Source organism: Oryctolagus cuniculus, chromosome X, assembly GCF_051225735.1.
Source record: "Oryctolagus cuniculus isolate XC-2025 breed Fujian yellow rabbit chromosome X, ASM5122573v1, whole genome shotgun sequence".
In the NCBI taxonomy this organism is placed as follows: Eukaryota; Metazoa; Chordata; class Mammalia; order Lagomorpha; family Leporidae; genus Oryctolagus; species Oryctolagus cuniculus.
The window spans coordinates 123727622-123749748 of record NC_142888.1 but is presented as its reverse complement, the minus strand read 5'-3'; the positions used below and the strand labels follow the sequence as shown (position 1 = coordinate 123749748).

Genomic DNA, 22127 nt, shown 5'->3' with positions numbered 1-22127 from the left:
TTCTTTTAAAGTTGATCTGGCATTTCTTTCATCAAATTTTAGGATATTCTTTTTGTGTTTTACTTGTGAAATTTTGACTATAATGCATCAATACTGAGAAACTTTTCTGATAATGCCTATTTGGCTTTCCATGTGCTTCCTGTATTTGGTTACCTTTCTCCAAATTGGGGAAATTTTATGCTATTATTTCACTGAATAGATTTTCTAAGCCATTCTTTTTTCCATGCCTTCAGGAACTCCTAAACTTGTATATTTGGTCATGTGATGGTATTCCTTAGATTCCAAACACTGTTTTAATTCTTTCTAATTTCTTCTTCTGCTCTTCCTCCTCCTCCCTCCTCCTTCCTTCCTCCTTCCTCCTTTCTCCTTCCTCCTCCTCCTCTTCCTTCCTCTTCCTTCCTGACTGAGATAGTTCAAAAGACCTGGCTTCTAGATCAGATATTCTTTCTCCTGCCTCAGCAAATCTATTGGTAAGACTTTCCACTGTATTTTTTATTGGACTTATATTTCTATTTATTTTTTTTTCAGTATCTGTATCTCTTTGGAGAATTTCTCCTCCATGTCATGTATTGGTTTCCTTATTTCATTTAACAGTTCCTCTGTTTTTTAAGTAGGCCATATAGAAATCAGTGTAGTTTTACTTCTTCCTTTCTAATTTGTGTGCCTTTTCCCCTGCATTATTGTGCTGGCTACAGCTCCCAGAACTACATCAAATATAATAGGTGGAATTGAATTGCCTTTCCCTATTCCTGATTTCAGAGGGAGAAAATTCTTTTCCAATTAAGTATGATGTTAGCTACTTTTTAAAAATGTATTTGTTTAAAAGGCGAAGCAACAGAGAAAGAGGAAAAAACAGAGATATCTTAAAACTATTGGTCCACTCCCCAAATGGACACAACAGCCAGGGCTGGGCCAGGCTGAAGACAGGAGCCAGGAATTCCATACTTGTAACTCACATAGGTAACAGGGTCCCAGCAATTGAGCCTACATCCATTATCTTCCCAGGCACATAAGCAGGAAGCTGGATCAGAAATGGAGTAGCCAGGACTTGAACCAGAACTCTGATATGGCATGCCAATTAATGTAGGATGCAGCAGCTTAGCCTGCTGTGCCACAATGTTGGCTCCAGCATCAGTTTTTTGCAGATAGACTATATCAGTTTGGGAAAGTTTCTCTCCATTTTTAGTTTTTTCCTGAGAGGTTTTCAATGAATGAGTTTTTGAATAATACTAAAATGTTTTTTGCAATAGTTGCTATGAGTATATCAATTATACCATAATTATAAAAATCAGTTTTATCATTAACATGGTGAATTACTTACATTTATTGGCTTTCTATTTTTTAATTTATTTGTCAGGCAAATTCAGAAACAGACAACTAGAAAGAGAGCTCTCATTTGCCTTTTCATTCCCCCAAATGCCTGCAACAACCCAGCAGCTGGGAACTTAATCCATATTTCCTGTATGAGTGACAGGAACCGAATTACCTGAGTCATCACCATAGCCTCTCATGGCCTGTACTAGCAGGAAGCTAGAAACAGTCATGAGTAGAACCCAGGCACTCTGACATGAGTGTCCTAACCAGCATCTTGCCTACTAGGTTAAACACCTCCCCCTATTTATTGATTCTCTAACATTGATCTAGCCTTTCATAGATAGAATAAACACTACTTCTTTAAGATATAGAATTCTGTTTTTACATTTTATTGTGTTTACCAACATTTTGTTGAAGATTTTTGCATCTAACTTCATGAAGGATTTTGGTCTGAAGTTACTTTTTTTGTGTGCTTATTTTTTTTTAATTTAATTTATTCCCATCTTCTTGAAAGACAGAGTGACAGAGATACAGACAGGTGTTCCATCTGCTGGTTCACTTCCCAGTGCCGGCAACATCCTTGAGGCCAGACCAAATCCAGGAACATGAAACTCCATCTAGGTCTCTTTCATGGGTGGGATGGGTTCAAGCACTTGAGCCATCATCCAGTGCCTCCAAGGATCCATTACTAGGAAGTTGCATCAGAGCAGAGTAGGCTGGAGTCGAATCAGCACTCTGGTATGAAATGTGAGTGTCCCAAGTGACACCTTAATTCACTGCGGGACAACAACCACCCACTTCGTATGGTTTCAGTGACAAGGCACTAGGTTTGTATAAAGAATTGGGAAGTAATCCCAATTCTAATTTTTGAAAAAGATAATATAAAATTGGTATCAATTATTTTTTAAATGGTTTGTAGAAATTTTTTAGGGAAACTCTCTGGACTTAACACATTTTGTTTTGAAATCCTTTTAGTTAAAAATCTAATTTTTCTAATATTTATTTAAGGTGTCTAGAGTATTTCATCTTGGTTAGCTTTTGTTTGTGTGTTTTGGTGATATTATCCATTTTGTAAAATTTATGAATTAATATGTTCAGACTATTCTGTTATTATCCTATGGATGCCTGTAAGATCTACAGTGATATCTCTTTTTTTTTTTTAATTTTTTTCCAAACAACATGTTTATAAAGCAGCTATGTACTGAGCATTTACAAGTATCATATCTCATTTCTATATTCACAAGGCATTAAGTTCAATTTAATCTACTCTTCAAATTCAATTTTTTATTCTGGAAAAAAGAGAAAGTTAATCCAAAGCTTAAAGGAATATAGAAGAATGCTAAATGTTCCCTTAGCTTCATGCTTTTGCAGATACAGGTAGGTCAAAACCTCATATATAGGGAGAATTAAGAATTCTTTTGAAAAAAATTACCTTTTCTTAATTTCTATGAATTTTAAAACTCAACTATAAAACATTCAGTCTTTTGGGGTTAATTAATTGCTTACATTTGTTTTCCTTCTTAAAAAGTAAATATTCCCTGGAAGAGTAAGGATGATACCATTTATTTATAGTACAAAAGCTAACTTTCCAGTAGAAGTGTTTAATTGTGTGTGTGTGTGTAGTGGAAGGATACACACACACACACACACACACACACACATAGGGACAAATAATTCACACTGTGATGACTCTGTAATCTGTAGATTTGTGTGGGGAAAAGAGTAGCCAAAGGAGAATGGAGAAGAACAACAGGAGGAGAAGGCGTTTGCTTCATTCTTGACATTGGTAAGTTGTATCTTCTCTCCTTTTTTGCCAATCTTGCTGAAGATTTTCCAATTAAATTGATTTCTCATAGAAAAAGCTTTTTCTTTCACTGATTTTTCCTACTGTTTTCCTACTTTGAATTTCCTTTACATATGTGCCTGTCTTTATTATTTCCTTTTTTAAAATTTGGATTTATATTGCTCTTATTTTTCTAGTTCTTGAGGCAGGAACTTAGGTTTTGTGTATTTATGATCTTTCCTCTTTTGATGCATGTAGTGCTATAAGTTTCCCTCTTGGCACTGTTTTATCTATGTTGCATATATTTTGATGTGTTGTGTTTCCACTTTCATTCAGTTCTATGTATTTTTTTTAACCTTTATTTAATGAATATAAATTTCCAAAGTACATCTTATGGATTACAATGGCTTTCCCTCCCCATAACTTCCCTCCCACCCACAACCCTCCCCTTTCCCACTCCCTCTCCCCTTCCATTCACATCAAGATTCATTTTCGATTCTCTTTATATACAGAAGATCAGTTTAGCATATATTAAGTAAAGATTTCAACAGTTTGCACCCACATAGAGACATAAAGTGAAAACTACTGTTTGAGTACTAGTTATAGCATTAAATCATAATGTACAGCACATTAAGGACAGAGATCCTACATGAGGAGTAAGTGCACCGTGACTCCTGTTGTTGACTTAACAAATTGGCACTCTTGTTTATGGCATCAGTAATCACCCTAGGCTCTATGTATTTTTATAAATTTATTTTGAGACTTTCTTTTTTGTCCATGCATTTTTAGGAGCGTGTTTTTTAATTCCTACACATGTACAAAATGATTTTCTTACTATTTAATTGTAATAGGTTTCTAGTTTGATTCTACTATGACTAGAGAATACAGTATGTACAATTTTAGTTTTTAAAATATATTGAGGTTTATGGCCCAAGATATTGTCCATCCTAGTGAAAGTTCCATATGATGCTGAAAATAAAAATATGTTTTACTATTGTGAGGTGGTATGTTCTATATATGTCAGTTAGATCCTGTTGGCTTATTATAATAAATAATAATCAGTAAATTCATCCAAGCACAGGCCCAAACAAACCACATTTCAGCCACCTTGCTGACAGTGCTCCTTATCCTTCATTCACTGAGTCTTGTCATTTAGACATGGGTTGTTCATCTCTTCATGTATGTGAGTCTCGCATGAGGAATTCTGATGTACTGGACTATGAGCTCAGCCATGGTAGCCCTGTTCTACTTCAGATTCAAATATATAGTTTTCTCTCAAGGACAGTAACCTAATAGTGGGGATTGGTATTGTTTCTATGTGTTTACCAAGATATTTTCATAAATATATGCCCTGGAGAGGCAGATGAAGTAAACAGGTTCTTGCTGTTTTACTTCATTCAATCGCAAGGACATGAAAATGATAATGGCTTCTTGCACATTTAGGGAAGCTTTTGAATTTTGAATATTTTCTTTTTCCCACTATTGCACAAGTTCACAAAATTTAGTGTTTGTGTTCAATTGTTCCAATCTTATCCACTATGGTCTTAGTGCTAAAAATGTCATCACAGTGTTGCATATCCTGCTGCATAATATTCTTGCTGAAATAAATACATACTGATCTCTGTTACATATAGAGAATAGTTTAATAAAAATAGACATCATAATAGAATTTTTAAAATTCACCTATTTTACATAACTGTGCAATGAGTATATCCCAGAATTTTTTAAGGTTGTACATTTTAAAATTTGAACTTTCAATCCATGTGAAATGCATGTAAGTGTACATGATGGAGTAGAAAATGCAACATATTTCCTCACACATACAAGTTATCAAAAGTCAAAAGCTCTTTCAATATTTGACCCAATTCCACATTCTCTTTCAGTGTATAGCTTCCTAATTTATTTAGTGTATTGTGAATAGTCTTGATTAATATTCATTTCAATGACTTGTTTAAAGGTACAAAATAATTTATTAATTTATATGAACTTTCAAATTCTTAAGTTTCCTCAATAAGTTACATTTTTATTTTAATATTTTAGTTAATATTTTTATTTTATTTTTAATTAATTTTAACAGATTCACTATGATTTGTAGATCCAAGTCTAAGAACATAATGATATTCCCTTCTTCCCTCCCTCCTAGCCTCCTTCCTTCCATTTTCACCCTATTTGTCACTGAAATATACTTATAATATTTAATCATGTACATCTCTCAGGATATAAATACTTCTTACCCAAAAGAGCCAATCCACTAAAACTCTTCATAATATTATTTCTAAGTATTTTTTTGATTTTTCAATGTTTTTTCTTACCATTATCTCTTACTGTTATAGCCAATGATCACTTGTGAGTTCTTGATTTTTCTTTATTTCACTAAGCCTATCTTAAAGAACTTTCTTAGGTATTTTCATAAAGTAGAAGTTCCTGAGTTTTCCAGATAACCATATCATTTACATTTAATGCCCTATAGATTAAAATGAATAGAGAGACTATATTGCTACAGTAAGCCATAATATAATTAATTAGCTGACAAGGATCATTAGACAGCCACCCTAGAGTCAACCATCATCCTTATTCTCAATTCCCATTCAACTTTCACTTTCTTCCTTTTCTCTTGCTATATGTAATCTTCTTTGAAACTTCAGTTCATTCACTTTATTATGAAGCTTTACCCTTATTTTTGTGTGTTGCATTTTTTTTAATGTTTGAATACTATTGAACATTTCACTCTGTGTAGTTACCACAGTTTTATCACCTGTGCTCCTGGTGGACATTTGGACTGTTTCCAGGTTTCTACTCTTAGGACAAGTGCTTCTATAAGCAGTCTTATACATGTTGTCTGTTGTACATGCATAAGAGTTTTGCATGGGTCTTTCTTCTGATTGAAATAATAGGCCATATCATTTCCCACTACACTAAGTTACCCTTTCACTAATATTGTGCATTCAAATTTTGGCCACAGTGGGTGTCATAGTGTTTTATATGTTTGCCAACAAATGGAAGTAGTCTGTATCACTTTGAGGTCTTGATTTGTTGTTCTCTGATCACTAATGATGTGGAATAACTCTAATAGTTTTCTTGTTACTGATACAAAGAACAAATGTTTTGCCATTAAAAAATTTGTTATAGGTTTTAGCAGATATGAGTCAGTTTTCTTCTTTTCCTATTTTTTTTGCTTTCAAACTTTTATTTAATGAATATAAATTTCCAAAGTACAGTTTATGGATTACAATGGCTTCCCCCCCATAACATCCCTCCCACCCACAACCCTCCCCTTTCCCACTCCCTCTCCCCTTCCATTCACATCAAGATTCATTTTCAATTCTCTTTATATACAGAAGATCAGTTTAGCATACATTAAGTAAAGATTTCAACAGTTTGCTCCCACACAGAAACATAAAGTGAAAAATACTGTTTGAGTACTAGTTATAGCATTAAATCTCAATGTATAGCACACTAAGGACAAAGATCCTACATGAGGAGTAAGTACACAGTGACTCCTGTTGTTGACTTAACAAATTGACACTCTTGTTTATGGCCTCACTAATCACCCTAGGCTCTTGTCATGAGCTGCCAAGGCTATGGAAGCCCCCTGAGTTCACTGACTCTGATCATTTTTAGACAAGGCCATGGTCAAAGTGGAAGTTCTCTCCTCCCTTCAGAGAAAGGTACCGCCTTCTTTGATGACCCATTCTTTCCACTGGGATCTCACTCGCAGAGATCTTTCATTTAGGTTTTTTTTTTCCCCCAGAGTGTCTTGGCTTTCCATGCCTGAAATACTCTCATGGGCCTCTCAGCCGGATCCGCATGCCTTAAGGGCTGATTCTGAGGCCAGAGTGCTGTTTAGGACATCTGCCATTCTATGGGTCTGCTGTGTATCTCACTTCCCATGTTGGATCATTCTCTCCCTTTTTGATTCTATCAGCTAATATTTGCAGACACTGGTCTTGTTTATGTGATCACTTTGGTTCTTAGTCCTATCATTATGATCAATTGTGAACAGAAATTGATCACTGGGCCTATTGAGATGCCATTGGTACATGCTACCTTGATGGGATTGAATTGGAATCCCCTGGTATGTTTCTAACTCTACCGTTTGAGGTAAGTCAGCTTGAGCATGTCCCGAATTGCACATCTCTTCCCTCTCTTATTCCCACTCTTACATTTAACAGCCATCACTTTTCAGTTAAGTTTCAGCACTTAAGAAGAATTGTGTATTGATTACAGTATTCAACCAAAAGTATTAAGTAGAACAAACAAACAAAAATACTAAGAGGGATAACATATCAAGTTGCTCATCAACAGTCAGGGTGAGGGCTGATCAAGTCACCATTTCTCATAGTGTTCATTTCATTTTAACAGGTTTCCTTTTTGGTGCTCAGTTAGTTGTCACCGACCAGGGAGAACATATGATATTTGTCCCTTTGAGACTGGCTTATTTCACTCAGCATAATGTTTTCCAAATTCCTAACAGGGATCACTTTTCAGTTAAAATTTAAACACGTAAGAATAATTGTGTGTTAATTACAGAGTTCAACCAATGGTACTAGAACAAAAAAAATACTAAAATGGATGAAGTATTACATTGTACATCAACCGTCAGGACAAGAGCTGATCAAGTCACTGTTTCTCATAGTGTCCATTTCATTTCAACAAGTTTCCCCCTTGGTGCTCAGTTAGTAGTCGCGGATCCGGGAGAACATATGATATTTGTCCCTTTGGGACTGGCTCAATTCACTCAGCATGATGTTTTCCAAATTCCTCCATCTTGTTGCAAATGACTGTTTGTTTTGATCTTGTGGAGTTTCTTGATCTCTTTGTAGATTCTGGTTATTAACCCTTTATCTGTTGCATAGTTTGCAAATATTCTTTCCCATTCTGTCGGTTGTCTCTTCACTCTCCTGACTGTTTTCCTATTTTTTAAGAGTGTTAGAAGAAAGGCATCCTTTTATATATATCTTTTATTATAAGAGTTCTATTTTAATTACCTACCTTACCTGGGCTAACAGCCATGCCCTGTCCTGCTCAATATTGCAAAAACTCAAGGCTTTGTCATCAGTTTAAATATTTATTTATTTATTTGGAAGAGCTACAAAGAGGTAGAGAGAGAGAAGAGAGAGAATGAGAATCTTCTATCCACCTGTTCACTCTCCAGATGGCCGCAACAACTGGAACGGTGATAATACGAAGCCGGGAGCCAGGAGTCCCCCCGGGGTCTCCCATGCAGGTGCAGGGGCCCAAAGAGTTGCGCCATCTTCTACTCCTTTCCCATGCCATAGCAGAGAGCTGGAATGGATGTGGAGCATCCGGGACTCGAACTGGCACCCACATGGGATGCCGGCACCGCAGTCAGAAGCTTCACCCACTATGCCACAGCGCTGGTCCTGACTTTATGGTCTTGATCATAGTATGGACCCAGTCACCATCCACTGCTTCATCTCCATTTGCACTCTATTAGTTTTTCCTTCATTATTATAGATCTTTATTAAGAACTCAGCACTACAGTCAAAAAATTTCATTATATTTTATCTCATTTCTAATTGTGTAGAAGAAGAGTAGATTTTTAGGGCATCTCTACTACTTATTCTCAAATTTTTAAAGTTTTTTTAAATTATTTTATTTGAAAGAGTTACATAGAAAGAGGAGAGGCAGAGAGAGAGAGAGAGAGAGAGAGAGAAAGAGAGAGAGAGAGAGAGAGAGAGATCTTTTATCCAATCATTCATTCCCCAATTGGCCGCAACGGCCAGAGCTGAGCTGATCCGAAGCCAGGAGCCAGAAGCTTCCCCCGGGTCTCCCACAAGGATGCAGGGGCCCAAGGACTTTGGCCATCCTCTACTGCTTTTCCAGGCCACAGCAAAGAGCTGGGTAGGAAGTAGAGCAGCCAGGTCTCGAACCAGCACCCATATGGGATGCCGGTGCTTCAGGCCAGGGTGTTAACCCACTGTACCACAGCGCCAGCCCCTATTCTCAAATTTTAATCTGAGTAGAAATCACCTGAGGATCTGGTTAAAAATGCAGATTCTAATTAAATATAGCTGAAATAGAACCCAAAATTATAGATTTTTAGTAAATTCTCGTTGGATGCCTCCGATATTAATCCCTGAATCACACTATAAGCAGCAAGCTCTACCTTAAATATTATAGTACTGGAAACAGGATTCTAACATTTCCCTGGAAGCAGCATGAAACCCAAATTCTTTGAATAGATTTGGAATAAAAAGACAGCAGTTTAACTAACAAGATTTACTCAATGTTGTTACATACTGGCATATTGGTAAGTAATTTTTTAAATAGGAAATTGGCCAGCGCCGCGGCTCACTAGGCTAATCCTCTGCCTAGCGGCGCCGGCACACCGGGTTCTAGTCCTGGTCGGGGTGCCGGATTCTGTCCTGGTTGCCCCTCTTCCAGGCCAGCCCTCTGCTGTGGCCAGGGAGTGCAGTGGAGGATGGCCCAGGTGCTTGGGCCCTGCACCCCATGGGAGACCAGGAAAAGCACCTGGCTCCTGGCTCCTGCCATCGGATCAGCGCGGTGCGCTGGCCGCAGCGCGCCGGCCGTGGCGGCCATTGGAGGGTGAACCAACGGCAAAGGAAGACCTTTCTCTCTGTCTCTCTCTCTCACTGTCCACTCTGCCTGTCAAAAAAAAAAAAAAAGATTAAATAGGAAATTAACATATTATAGGTAAGTATGTATTGTTGGACACAAGATTAAAATTTTGATATATAAATGGCCTACATTGCTCTGATAACTCAATTTGCAAAAATATTTTGATATATGTTGGCTCATAGGATCCCCACAACAAACCTTGGAGGCAGTTAAAACAATGCCCTCCCTTGTCAAGGGATCTTTTGAGGTTTAAATGAGATGATGCTCATAGAAACATTTAGACATTTTCTGACATGGAAGTAATCATTCAGAAAAGGTTATATTTTTTGTGTTCTTGTTATTATACTGTGTGTATATTTGTTTTTCACATCATAAAGTGAACCTTGCTAGAAATTAACTGTCATGCATAATGTGACAGGTCTGAGCTTAATCACTGCCTTAGGATAGCTTGGTTTGCTTTTCTTTTCAAAATATTTTCCACTATTTTTATTTCAAAAGTGGTATTTCCTCATCCTAGTTAGAAAAATTACAAAAATAAAGTACAATTGAGTAATCTCCCTTCATGTTTCATTCCTGTTGCTTGACAAGATTCCCTAAAATACTAATAGCATTCACATAAACATCTGTGGGCAGTTTTTTGGCTCAAGTACAAGGGGTCTTCAATTGGTTCATAGCAAATCAATATTCTGAAAAAAATATTGGTCCTGCCCTCAAAAATTTTTTGAACAAAAGCGCACTTATCTTTTAATTCCATTTTCCATGAACTTTTTTGAAGTACCCACCTACTTATCAACACATGTGCATATTTACATCAGGGACGTTTTTGGGAGTTGCTGCCTTGTATAAAAAACTAGATCTACTAAAGCAGATTGTTGCCATTATAATCCATAAGCTGTACTTTGGAAATTCATATTCATTAAATAAAAGTTAAAATAAAAGAAGCTTCTTATTGTCACATCATGGACATCTAATAGGTCAACAGATATTCTTTGTTTCATGTTTTCATATTCCTCTTTAATTCCAATAGATAATATTTGGCTGGCTTTTTAAAGTGAGGGCTCCATATTCTCAAATGTGCAAATATCTAACTTTATCAGTGAGATTTCTGTAAAATTCGGAGCCAATGCTAGGTTATAATATTACAACAGCACTTAGAATCTGGCATGACAAATACTACTTAATTCTTTTGTGTTGTACTTCTTTAATAATACAACTGTTTTTAAGATCCATGTATTTCTCAAATTATCAAAAAATTCATATTTAATATGATACATGAGATTTGATTTGCATCAAAGCCCAGTGATAGGGGCAAGAGAAGGGCAGTAGATGGGGTATAAAATAAATACTTAATCATGAATTGGTAATCATGATAGCTGGGAGATGAGAAAAATTGTAACTCTGCTTTTATACACTTTGACATTGTCCATGTCATCAAATTAAAACATACAGATTTGGCCTCTATGTACCACTTTAAAAGCTGCTTTGGAGTATTTTTCTTATTTTTTTAAATTTTATTTCAGGTATACAAATTTCATATATACAGATTTAGGAAAATAGTGGTCGTTCCCACTCTATCCTCCATGCTGCCACACTCCCATTCTTCTTCCTCTTTCCTCACCTATTCACTCTCTTAATTTTTATAATGAGATATATTCAGTTTACTTTATACTTATAAGATTAACTCTATACCAAGTAAAGAATTCAGCAAATAGTAAAAAGAAAAAACACTGTTCCTCAAGAGTAGAGACAAGGGATATAAACAATCTTCAAAGCTCAAAATGTCAATTTCATTTCTATACATTGCATTTTTCATACTCTATTAGTTACCACAAATCAGGGAAAACATATAGAATTTGTCTTTTTTGGATTGGCTTATTTCACTAAGTACAATGATTTCCAGTTGCATCCATTTTGTTGCAAAAGAAAGGATTTCAATTTTGTTTATGGCTGATTAGTATTCCATTGTGTATGTGTGTGTGAGTGTGTGTGTGTGTATACTTACAAATATATGTCATAATTTGTCCAGTCATCAGTTGTTGGACAAATGGGTCAATTTCATATCTTAGGTATTATAAATTGACCTGCATTGAACATAGGGATACACATAACCCTTTCATGCTGATTCCATTTCACTTGGGTAAATTTGCAGAAGTAGGATGGTTGGATAATATGGTGGTTCTATATTCAGATTTCTGAGGTATCTGCATACTGTCTTCCACAATGGCTATGCCAGTTTATATTCTCATCAGCAGTGGAATAGGGTACCTTCATCCCCACATCCTCGCCAGTTTTTATTGATATCTGTATGGGAGCCATTTTAACTGGGATGAGATGATATCTCATTGTGGTTTTGATTAGCATTTCCCTGACGGCTAGTGATCCTGAGCATTTTTTTAAGTGTCTGTTGGACATTCGAATTTCCTTCCTAGCAAAAATGCTTGTTCAAGTCCTTTGCCTGTTTCTTAACTGCGTTGTTTGTTTTATTGTTGTTGAGTTTCTTGAACTCTTTATAGATTCTAGATATTAACCCTTTATCAGTTTTCCCATGCTGTCACTGCCTCTTCACTTTGCTGAGTATTTCCTTTGCAGTGCAGAAGCCTCTCAGTTTGATGTAATCCCATTTGTCCATTTTGGCTTTGATTGCCTATGCTTCTGGGGTCTTTTCCAAAGTCTCTGTCTATGCCAGTGTCTTGCAGAGTTTCCCCAAAGTTCTCTAGTAATTTGATGGTATCAGATTGCAGATTTATATCCTTGATACATTTTGAGCTGATTTTAATGTAAGATGGGAGTTTTGTTTCTTACTTCTGCACCCAGAGATCCAATATTCTCAGCATCATTTGTTGAAGAGACTGTCCATTCTCCACGGATTAATTTTAGCTCCTTTGTCAAAGATTAGGTGGTTGTAGATGCATGAACTGATTTCTGGAGTTTCTATTCTGTTCCAATCTGCCTATTTTGGTGCCAGTACCAAGCTATTTTTATTATTATAACTTCCCTGTAGTATATCTTGAAATTTGGTATTGTGATGCCTCTGGCTTTGTTTTTGTTGTACAAAATTGCTTTAGCTATTCAGGGTCACTTGCATTTCTATTAGAGTTTTAGCCTCATTTTTTCTAGATATGTCAAGAATGTCATTGGTATTTTCATTGGGATAACATGGAATTAGTGAATTGTTTTTAGTAGTACAGACATTTTGACATTACTAATTCATCCAATCCATGAACATGGAAGATTTTTTCATCTTTTGTATCTTCTATTTTTTGTGAATATTTTGCAGTTTTCATCATAGAGATTTTAACATCTTTGGTTAAGGGTATCTAAGGTATTTAATTTTTTTCTATAGCTATTTTTTAAAGATTTTTATTTATTTGAGAGGTAGATTTACAGACAGTGAGAGGGAGAGACAGAGCGAAAGGTCTTCCTTCCATTGGTTCACTCCCCAGATGGCCACAACAGCGGGAGCTGCATTGGTCTGAAGCCAAGAGCCAGGTGCTTCCTCCCAGTCTCCCATGTGGATGCATGGGCCCAAGCACTTGGGCCATATTCCACTGCTTTCCCAGGCCAAAGCAGAGAGCTGGACTGGAAGAGGAGCAGCTGAGACTGAACCGACGCCCATTGTGAAATTCACACATGATCAGATTATGCGACAATACAGGACAATGCCAACAAGCTATGTGTCCTGAAGCTTTTTTGCGTATCTGGGTACCAGGTTTGACCTCAAAAGATGGCTGCTGTACACTTTTTGCAACTGGTTTGATATCACATTGCAGCTCCAACTTCTCATCCTGAGAACACTTAAGTGTTTTCTGCAGGTCCATTTTATACAACTTGAAAGACCTAAAACTTTCTGGTTGCCACAAGCATATCTTTCTTTTCTGCTCACCCAATAAACAGCTGTGCCCTACTGTGATAGATTTTCCAAACAAAATACCTGGAGCAGCAGTTTAGCAAAATATGCCTTCAGTGGCACTCGGCAAAAGGAGTTTCCCCAAGCACAGTTCTGTAAGAAGTGTGTGTGCAAGTGTGTGTGTATTTTAATTTATGATTTTTATTGTGCAAACTTTTTTAATATTTGGGATTCTGGCTATATTAAGTAGAACAAACAAAAAAAATACTAAGAGGGATAACATATTAAGTTGCTCATCAACAGTCAGGGTGAGGGCTGATCTAGTCACGGTTTCTCATAGTGTTCATTTCACTTTAACAGGTTTCCTTTTTGGTGCTCAGTTAGTTGTCACCGATCAGGGAGAACATATGGTATTAGTTTTTTTTTTTTTTAATTAGGGCTTAATTTGAAAAATTTTTGCATTTAATTCAAATGTATGCCAGTACCTTCCAAAGTAAGGTCATATTCAGAGACAGTTGTTCTGATTAGATGGCTTAGAGAAATTTCTGGAATATTCACATTCAAAGATTCTTTATTGATGAATGTCTTTGACTTAAATCTAACCAACAACTGCAACCTTATTCTTTGTACATTTTCATTATATAGTGTTAACAAGCTTAGTTGCAAACAAATAAAATACTTAAGCTATTTGAAAAAAAAAAGTTTGACTACAATGTGTCGTGGTGAAGATATTTTCTGGTTATGTCTGTTAGGAGTTCAATGCACTTCCTCTAATTGGATGTCCCCTTTTTCTCCCAAATTGGGGAAGTTCTCTGTAATTATTTCACTGATTAGGCCTTCTAATCCATTCTCTATTTCCAGACTTTAAGGAACTCCTAAGACCCATTTGTGTGCCATTTGATAGTATTCCATAAATCTGAAACACTGTTTTTAATTTTTTCTAATTTCTTCTTTTTTTCATCTGAGAAATTTCCAAAGATTTGTCTTCTAGCTAAAATATTTTTTCTTGTGCCTCACCAAGTCAGTTTTTAAGGCTGTACACTGTATTTTTTATTTGACATATTGAGTTCTCCTTTCTAATATTTCATTTTGATTTCTCTTTAAAATCTCAATCTCATTGGAAAATTTTTCTTCCATGTCATGTATAGATTTAAGAGCAAAAATGCACATGAGCTTGAGAAAACCTCTCATAATTAACAATATTTAGACCTCTTTCCAGAATGAAGGATATACATGCTAATATTCAAGACTTCATTGATTCCCTTTCGAAGAGATATGTAGATAGCTCCATATATTAGTAGAATAATTCTTGATTGTTTTGATGATTTTATTTCTCCACATTTTCCCTTGTTAGTTCTATTTTGAATGCATCATTTTCCAACTCATTAATACTAGCAATAAGAATACTAGAAATAACAATATTTTTCTGTATTCTATTCTTAAACTGTCCATGTACTTTTAGGTAATAATCCCAGTACATATTTGGTACAACATTAAAACCAAGCTTTAAAATGTTTCACTATTCTAGTTGACTAGTGCCATGCCCTGCCAAGTGGATCAAATCAGAAAAAAAGCTGTGTCTGTGTTCCCTATGAAACCCCTACCCATTCACACCATCTTTCAAACACCAGACATTCACCAGTAATATGGAATTTTGGCCTTCAGGTACACAGTTTGGTGAAGCTTAACCAGAAATGAATTACAGCCACATAATACTCAAATCCAGCACTGACCTTGGATATGAAAGTAGTGATTTATGATTGGGGAATTATAAAGGTAGTTAAGTTAGCAACCAGGCAGTTCTACTCATAGAATCAATATTATGCTATATAGGTTTCCACATTCTAAATAAAATACCAGTATCTTGATTTTGGACTCTTTTCTTGAATACAATTCAGATATCATGGTAATATAGTCTCTTTTTTGTGTTTCTCAAGCTAAACTTTACAAAATATGTGCATCTGCATTGCTTCATTTAAAGCTCAGAAGAAATCCTTTGAGAGAAGGAAGAATATTTGTCTGCTAGTCTCATAGTGAAGCCAATGAAACAAATCACTGGAAATGATTTAGCAAAATGTGTGATGCATTATTAAGCACTCAGTATATATTTTTCTTGTTATTAATATTCTTACCAATATTATGCACATATATCCTTGTGAAATGTGAGGAAATTTGTGATTTGAGCGTGTTCAGTGATTTTTTTCAAGATACACGGAATATGAACAGTTCAAATTAAAGTTATTTTTCTTTAGTTGTCTTCTTTAGTGTTTATAAAAGTAATATTTTCTTGAGCTAAATAGGGAAATAATGCAAAGATGAATTTGTATTCCTACATTTTGCTAATGAGTGGCAAATATCTGATGCATCACAATCTATGCACAGTAAAACACGTATAAATATGTATATGAAAGAGTTGATGATTTTCATCTATTTTAAACTGAAATCATTGTACATTTCTCTTTTGCCCAATACATTTTGTGTGTTCCTTTTCTCAATATGGACAAACATAACTATCTGCATCAAAAATGTAATAGCTTAAACTTTAATCCTTTTTTATTATTTTTTTATTTATTTATTTTTTGACAGGCAGAGTGGACAGTGAGAGAGAGAGACAGAGAGAAAGGTCTTCCTTTGCCATTGGTTCACCCTCCAATGGCCGCCGCGGCACACCACGCTGATCCTATGGCAGGAGCCAGGTACTTCTCCTGGTCTCCCATGGGGTGCAGGGCCCAAGTACTTGGGCCATCGTCCACTGTACTCCCTGGCCACAGCAGAGAGCTGGCTTGGAAGAGGGGCAACCGGAACAGAATCTGGCGCCCCGACCGGGGCTAGAACCCGGTGTGCCGGCGCCGCAAGGCAGAGGATTAGCCTAGTGAGCTGCGGCGCCGGCCTAAACTTTAATCCTTTTGTTAACATTGAAAGTGTTTAGTAAAATATGGAAAGTAATTAAATATTTTGTGCATTTTCTGCAAATATGCATATTGAGTGATCTTATTTGAGTTGCTAATTCTATTTCCTTGAATACTCATTCAATTTTTTGAAGTATATACATGGTTTAAATGATCATAATTTGAGTATAATGTCATTGTGTACTATGACAGATATCCTTCCATACTCTCTTTTCTTGAAACTTTGCCTAAATCCTTCTGCAATTGAATCATGCACAGGAACTAGACTGTTAACTATTTGATGTCTCTCCACCCTCAGAAATTTTTAGTATAATTCTTTTTTTATTTATTTTTTATTTTTTTTTTTGACAGGCAGAGTTAGACAGTGAAAGAGAGAGAGACAGAGAGAAAGGTCTTCCTTCTGTAGGTTCACCCCAAATGGCCGCTACGGCTGGTGCGCTGCACCAATCCGAAGCCAGGAGCCAGGTGCTTCCCCCTGGTCTCCCATGCAGGTGCAGGGCCCAAGCACTTGGGTCATCCTCCACTGCCTTCCTGGGCCACAGCAGAGAGTTGGATTGGAAGAGGGGCAACCGGGACAGAATCCGGCGCCCCAACTGGGACTAGAACCCAGGGTGCCGGCGCCTCAGGTGAAGGATTAGCCTAGTGAGCCATGGTGCCAGCCATAGTGTAATTTTTAATATTGAATCTTCCCAGTCAAAATTATAAGAATATATTTATTAATTTAAGTTATTTTTATACCTTTTATGAAATACTTATATTTTTCTTCATAGGTCCAAAATTCTTGCCCAAAAATTCTTGCCAAAAATTTCTAAGGTATTATAAATTTTGTTTATATTACTAATGGGTTTATTACCTAATATATCTTTTTAAAATAAATGCCTTTTAACTATAGAGGGGGTTTAATGTTTTTGTTTGGCCAGTAATTTATCTTTTTTCATCATTTATCATTGAATTCCAGGATAACGATAACATAATGTATGTCTAATAACTCATACATGTAAACTAAAGTCCAAAAGTACTCATTATTAACTGTCGTTACTTATTATTTAAGTGAAGAATATTTACCTTTATTGTCACCTGTGTGAAATCTGTATCCTCATATCATTTATATGGATTATTCTCTCTGCTATTCCAGGGTTTCCTGAGCAACTTCCTGAAAACCGCCTTTGTTTTTCAGGATATTTGTTTCTCATGAACTTTTTGAAAACCCCTTATATGCATGGATTTCCAAAGTTTAGGGGCCAAAATAAACTTATCTTTTAATCATTTTTTCATGCATTTTGGAAGTGTGTGTGTGTAAAGAGAGAAAACAGACCAACAGGGACAGAGAAATATTTATTTTGAAGGAATTGGCCTATGACTATGGAGGTTAATAAATCCAAGTCTTAAATATGTAAAGTGGGCTAAAAGGCTGCTGGAGACCCAGGGAAGAGTTGTTGCAGTCTTGGTTCAAAATATGAAGGGCAGGGAAGGCAGGCTGGAAACTCGGGCAGTATCTCTATGTTGCAGTCTTGAGGCAGAGTTGCCTTTTCAGGAAACAACAGTTCAGTTGAAGGGATGATACCCACCCACATTGTGGAAGGGAATCTGCATTACTTGATATCTACTGATTTAAATATATTAATCACATCTAAAAAGTACTTCAAAGCATACTGTAGACTGGTGTTTGACAAAACAACTAGGCACTGGGTCCTTGTTGTGCCATAACGAGTTAAGCTGCTGCCTGCAAGCCAGCAACCCATATGGGAGCCTTGCTTCTCCCTAATCCTGGGCCTGGGAAAGCAGCAGAGGACGCCAAATTCTTGGGTGTCTGTACCCACGTGGGAGACCCAGAAGAAGTTCTTGGCTCCTGGCTTTGGCCTGGACCAGTCCCTCCTGTTGCACTCTTGCAGCCATTCAGGGAGTGAACCAGTAGATAGAAGATCTTTTTATTTTTCCCTCTCTGTAATCCTACCTTCCAAATAAATAAAATAAAATCTTAAAAAATTAAAAACTTGGCACATAACATTGCCAAGTTGACATATAAAATTAACCATAACACCTAACAAGAAAAGATTGCCCAAAACATGTAAATCCTGCTAAGTAAGGAAGTATTGAATGGTCATTCAACATACATGTTCTAAGGAACTGTTTTGTTATGAATGGAATTTTATCACAAAAAAAACCAGATTATGTTATCTGACCATTTTTGGGTCACTAAAATATTTCCCATTTTGTTGACTTAGTTCACCCTTGGGGCAAATCTCTCATGCAGAAGTAATCATGTTCTCTGTACCGTGTGTCTTTTGTCAGAATTAAATGGAACACTTTACATGAAAGCAAATAGCAACCTGCTCGACATGAAAATAAGAACACAGTGGAAGTTAATGGTTCTTTCACTTTCATTATTACTAACCACAGATTGTTTTCTCTTTTAACAAGAATGAAAATTTGATATTGTGACTATTATTTAAGTGATGAGGCAAAGTCAGAAAATAATTGCTCTATATTTTATTTGAATAAAAATGTTGGAATGTTTTTAACCTCAAAGATAATATAGAAAATAGTGAAAAGGGACAGATAGGTAAAAAAAGAAGAATTATTGCTCTAACACAACAATGTGAATATCACACTCATTAATAGTGGAAATTAGTCTTAGAAATAAATTGGTACTCAATATACTTAAATATTTAAGGTCTGTAAGTGTCAAAGTAATTCTCCATATTATAAAATATACATACATGCCAAATGTAAAACTATTTATAAGTAATATTATTTTTCATCATGTACAGCTTTCAGTTTTGTAAATATTTTCACATATACTTGTCCACTTGATCTGCAGAAGTCATACTCTGTAATGCATGCCTTGGTTTTTTCTTAAAGTTAAATAAACTGATCCATGCTTAGGCATTCAATACACAAATGCAAGCACTCAATAAATGTCATTTTCCCTGTTGGTCTTGTTTATTATAAAAGCAAATGTTTTTTGTATGTTTTATATAGATCAAGATACCATTGGCTTGGAAAATTAAAATGAGTTCAAGTCATAGGATATTTTCTTTGTTACAAACATGATACTTGCTTATAAAAATATAAAAGTCTAACTGCTCCCCCATGACTCCCTATTTCCACTGCCATTCATTAACATGAAGTGTACTAATAGCATACTTCTACAATTTCCTATAGTCAAACAAATGCATATTCAACATCTGACAATCAGAGAAGTGTTTGATATTGCTTATTTCTAGGAAAATGCTAGTATGCCATGTGGATTTCTCTGTAAGATTTTTTTCTTACCTAATTATGTGTAAGAGCCCTGTCTATCTCTCTTTTAAGATCCATCATTTCTACAATGCAGGATGCGATTTCATTTTTCTAAGTCCATAAATGTTGAATTCTCCAAACATCCATGAGCTATCAATTTATATCTATGATTTGGTATCTGCACCAAATTTTTTCATTATTGTATCTTTAACAATGATTTTTAGTATTTGTTGTGGAAACTATTCCTTGGGGCCAGCATTGTGGCACAGCAGGTTAACCTATAGCCTTCAACACTGTCATCCCATATCAGAGTGCCTGTTCGAGACTCAGCTACCCTGTTTCCAATCCAGCTCCCCAGTAATGCACCTGGGAAGGCAGCAGAAGATGGCCCCAGTGCTTGAGCACCTGCTGCCCAGACAGGAGGCCAGGAGAGAGTTACCAGCTCCTGGCTTTGGCTTGTCCCAGCACCAGCCACAGTGATCATCCTAGGGAGAGTAAGCCAGTGGGTAGACGATTCTCTCTCTCTCTCTCTCTGCATGTGTGTCACCATCTTGCTGTCACTATGCCTATAAAATAAATAAAAATCTTTTTTTTTTTTTAAAGAAAGATGTCACTCCTGGCTCCTCTCAATCGAGGTTTTCATTAAATATTGAAATTCATTTATAACTTCTAAATGAACTTTAATATCACTTCATTGTGATGGCCTAAAAATACTACATTAGTGCTTAATTAACAAGAAAAGTCAAATGAATTTGAGGAAAACTAACAATTTTTAAGTAGTTAGTATGACTGTCTGAGATCAAGAGAGTTTATTTACTTTTCTTTGTTGTCTCTGTGGATACTTTATTTGTAGTTACCAGAAAAGGAACAAAATTCTTGGTAGATTTTTTTTCTTTCTAATGTGAATTAACTTTTCACATGGTGTATTCAAACTGATTGTTATATTGGGTAGCTGTTAATTTTAAAGCCTTTTTTTCCGTCTAATCAAAATTTCTCATGTAACACATAATTTTCATTTTATTTTACTGAGGTTGAAGTATCTGCAGTTAAGTCCACCTACACATTTGCTATGTTGCTACATTAAAACAAAGTCATAAACCACCATCTTTCCTGCCACATCCTTCCATCCCTGTATCCCCAGAATGACGAATATTAATAGTCTGGATTTACTTTCCATATATATAAAGTAAATAGGAGTTAGTATTAAAATGCAATTTTTTAACTTTTATTTAATGAATATAAATTTCCAAAAAATTTCCAAAGTACAGAATATTGATTACAATGACTTCCCCCCCATAATGTCCCTCCAACCCGCAACCATCCCCTTATCCACTCCCTCTCCCCTTCCATTCACATCAAGATTCATTTTCGATTCTCTTTATATACGGAAGATCAGTTTAGCATACATTAAGTAACGATTTCAACAGTTTGCTCCCACACAGAAACATAAAGTGAAAAATACTGTTTGAGTACTAGTTATAGCATTAAATCTCAATGTACAGCACACTAAGGACAAAGATCCTACATGAGGAGTAAGTGCACAGTGACTCCTGTTGTTGACTTAACAAATTGACACTCTTCTTTATGACATCAGTAAACACCCTAGGCTCTTGTCATGAGCTGCCAAGGCTATGGAAGCCCCCTGGGTTCACTGACTCTGATCATTTTTAGACAAGGCCATGGTCAAAGTGGAAGTTCTCTCCTCCCTTCAGAGAAAGGTACCTCCTTCTTTGATGACCCATTCTTTCCACTGGGATCTCACTCGTGGAGATCTTTCATTTAGGTTTTTTTTTCCCCCCAGAGTGTCTTGGCTTTCCATGCCTGAAATACTCTCATGGGCATTTCAGCCGGATCCGCATGCCTTAAGGGCTGATTCTGAGGCCAGAGTGCTGTTTAGGACATCTGCCATTCTATGGGTCTGCTGTGTATCTCACTTCCCATGTTGGATCATTCTCTCCCTTTTTTATTCTATCAGCTAGTATTTGCAGACACTATTCTTGTTTATGTGATCCCTTTGGTTCTTAGTCCTATCATTACGATCAATTGTGAACAGAAATTGATCACTGGGCCTAGTGAGATGGCATTGGTACATGCCACCTCGATGGGATTGAATTGGAATCCCCTGGTATGTTTCTAACTCTACTGTTTGGGGCAAGTCAGCTTGAGCATGTCCCGAATTGCACATCTCTTCCCTCTCTTATTCCCACTCTTATATTTAACAGCGATCACTTTTCAGTTAGTATTTTTTTGTTTGTTCTACTTAATACTTTTGGTTGAATACTGTAATCAATACACAATTCTTCTTAAGTGCTGAAACTTAACTGAAAATGCAATTATAAGAGTATTTTGAGTGAATTAAGCCAGTCCCAAAGGGGCAAATATCATATGTTCTCCCTGATTGGTGACAAGTAACCGAGCACCAAAGGGG

At 36.2% G+C, this 22127-nt stretch overlaps 1 long non-coding RNA gene across 10 annotated transcripts in view; it reads left to right on the top strand.

The window, feature by feature from the left end:
* The window catches only part of LOC149119740 (uncharacterized), an 80155-nt gene that overhangs the window by 23690 nt on the left and 34338 nt on the right, over positions 1-22127 (top strand). For 9 of the 10 annotated variants that reach the window (XR_016227631.1, XR_016227626.1, XR_016227627.1 and 6 more), the window contains exon 2: positions 3019-3100. The exons of the other annotated variant lie outside the window; for it this stretch is intronic. This is a non-coding gene — a long non-coding RNA (uncharacterized LOC149119740). The remainder of the gene's footprint in view (positions 1-3018; positions 3101-22127) is intronic. 10 annotated transcript variants of the gene reach the window in all.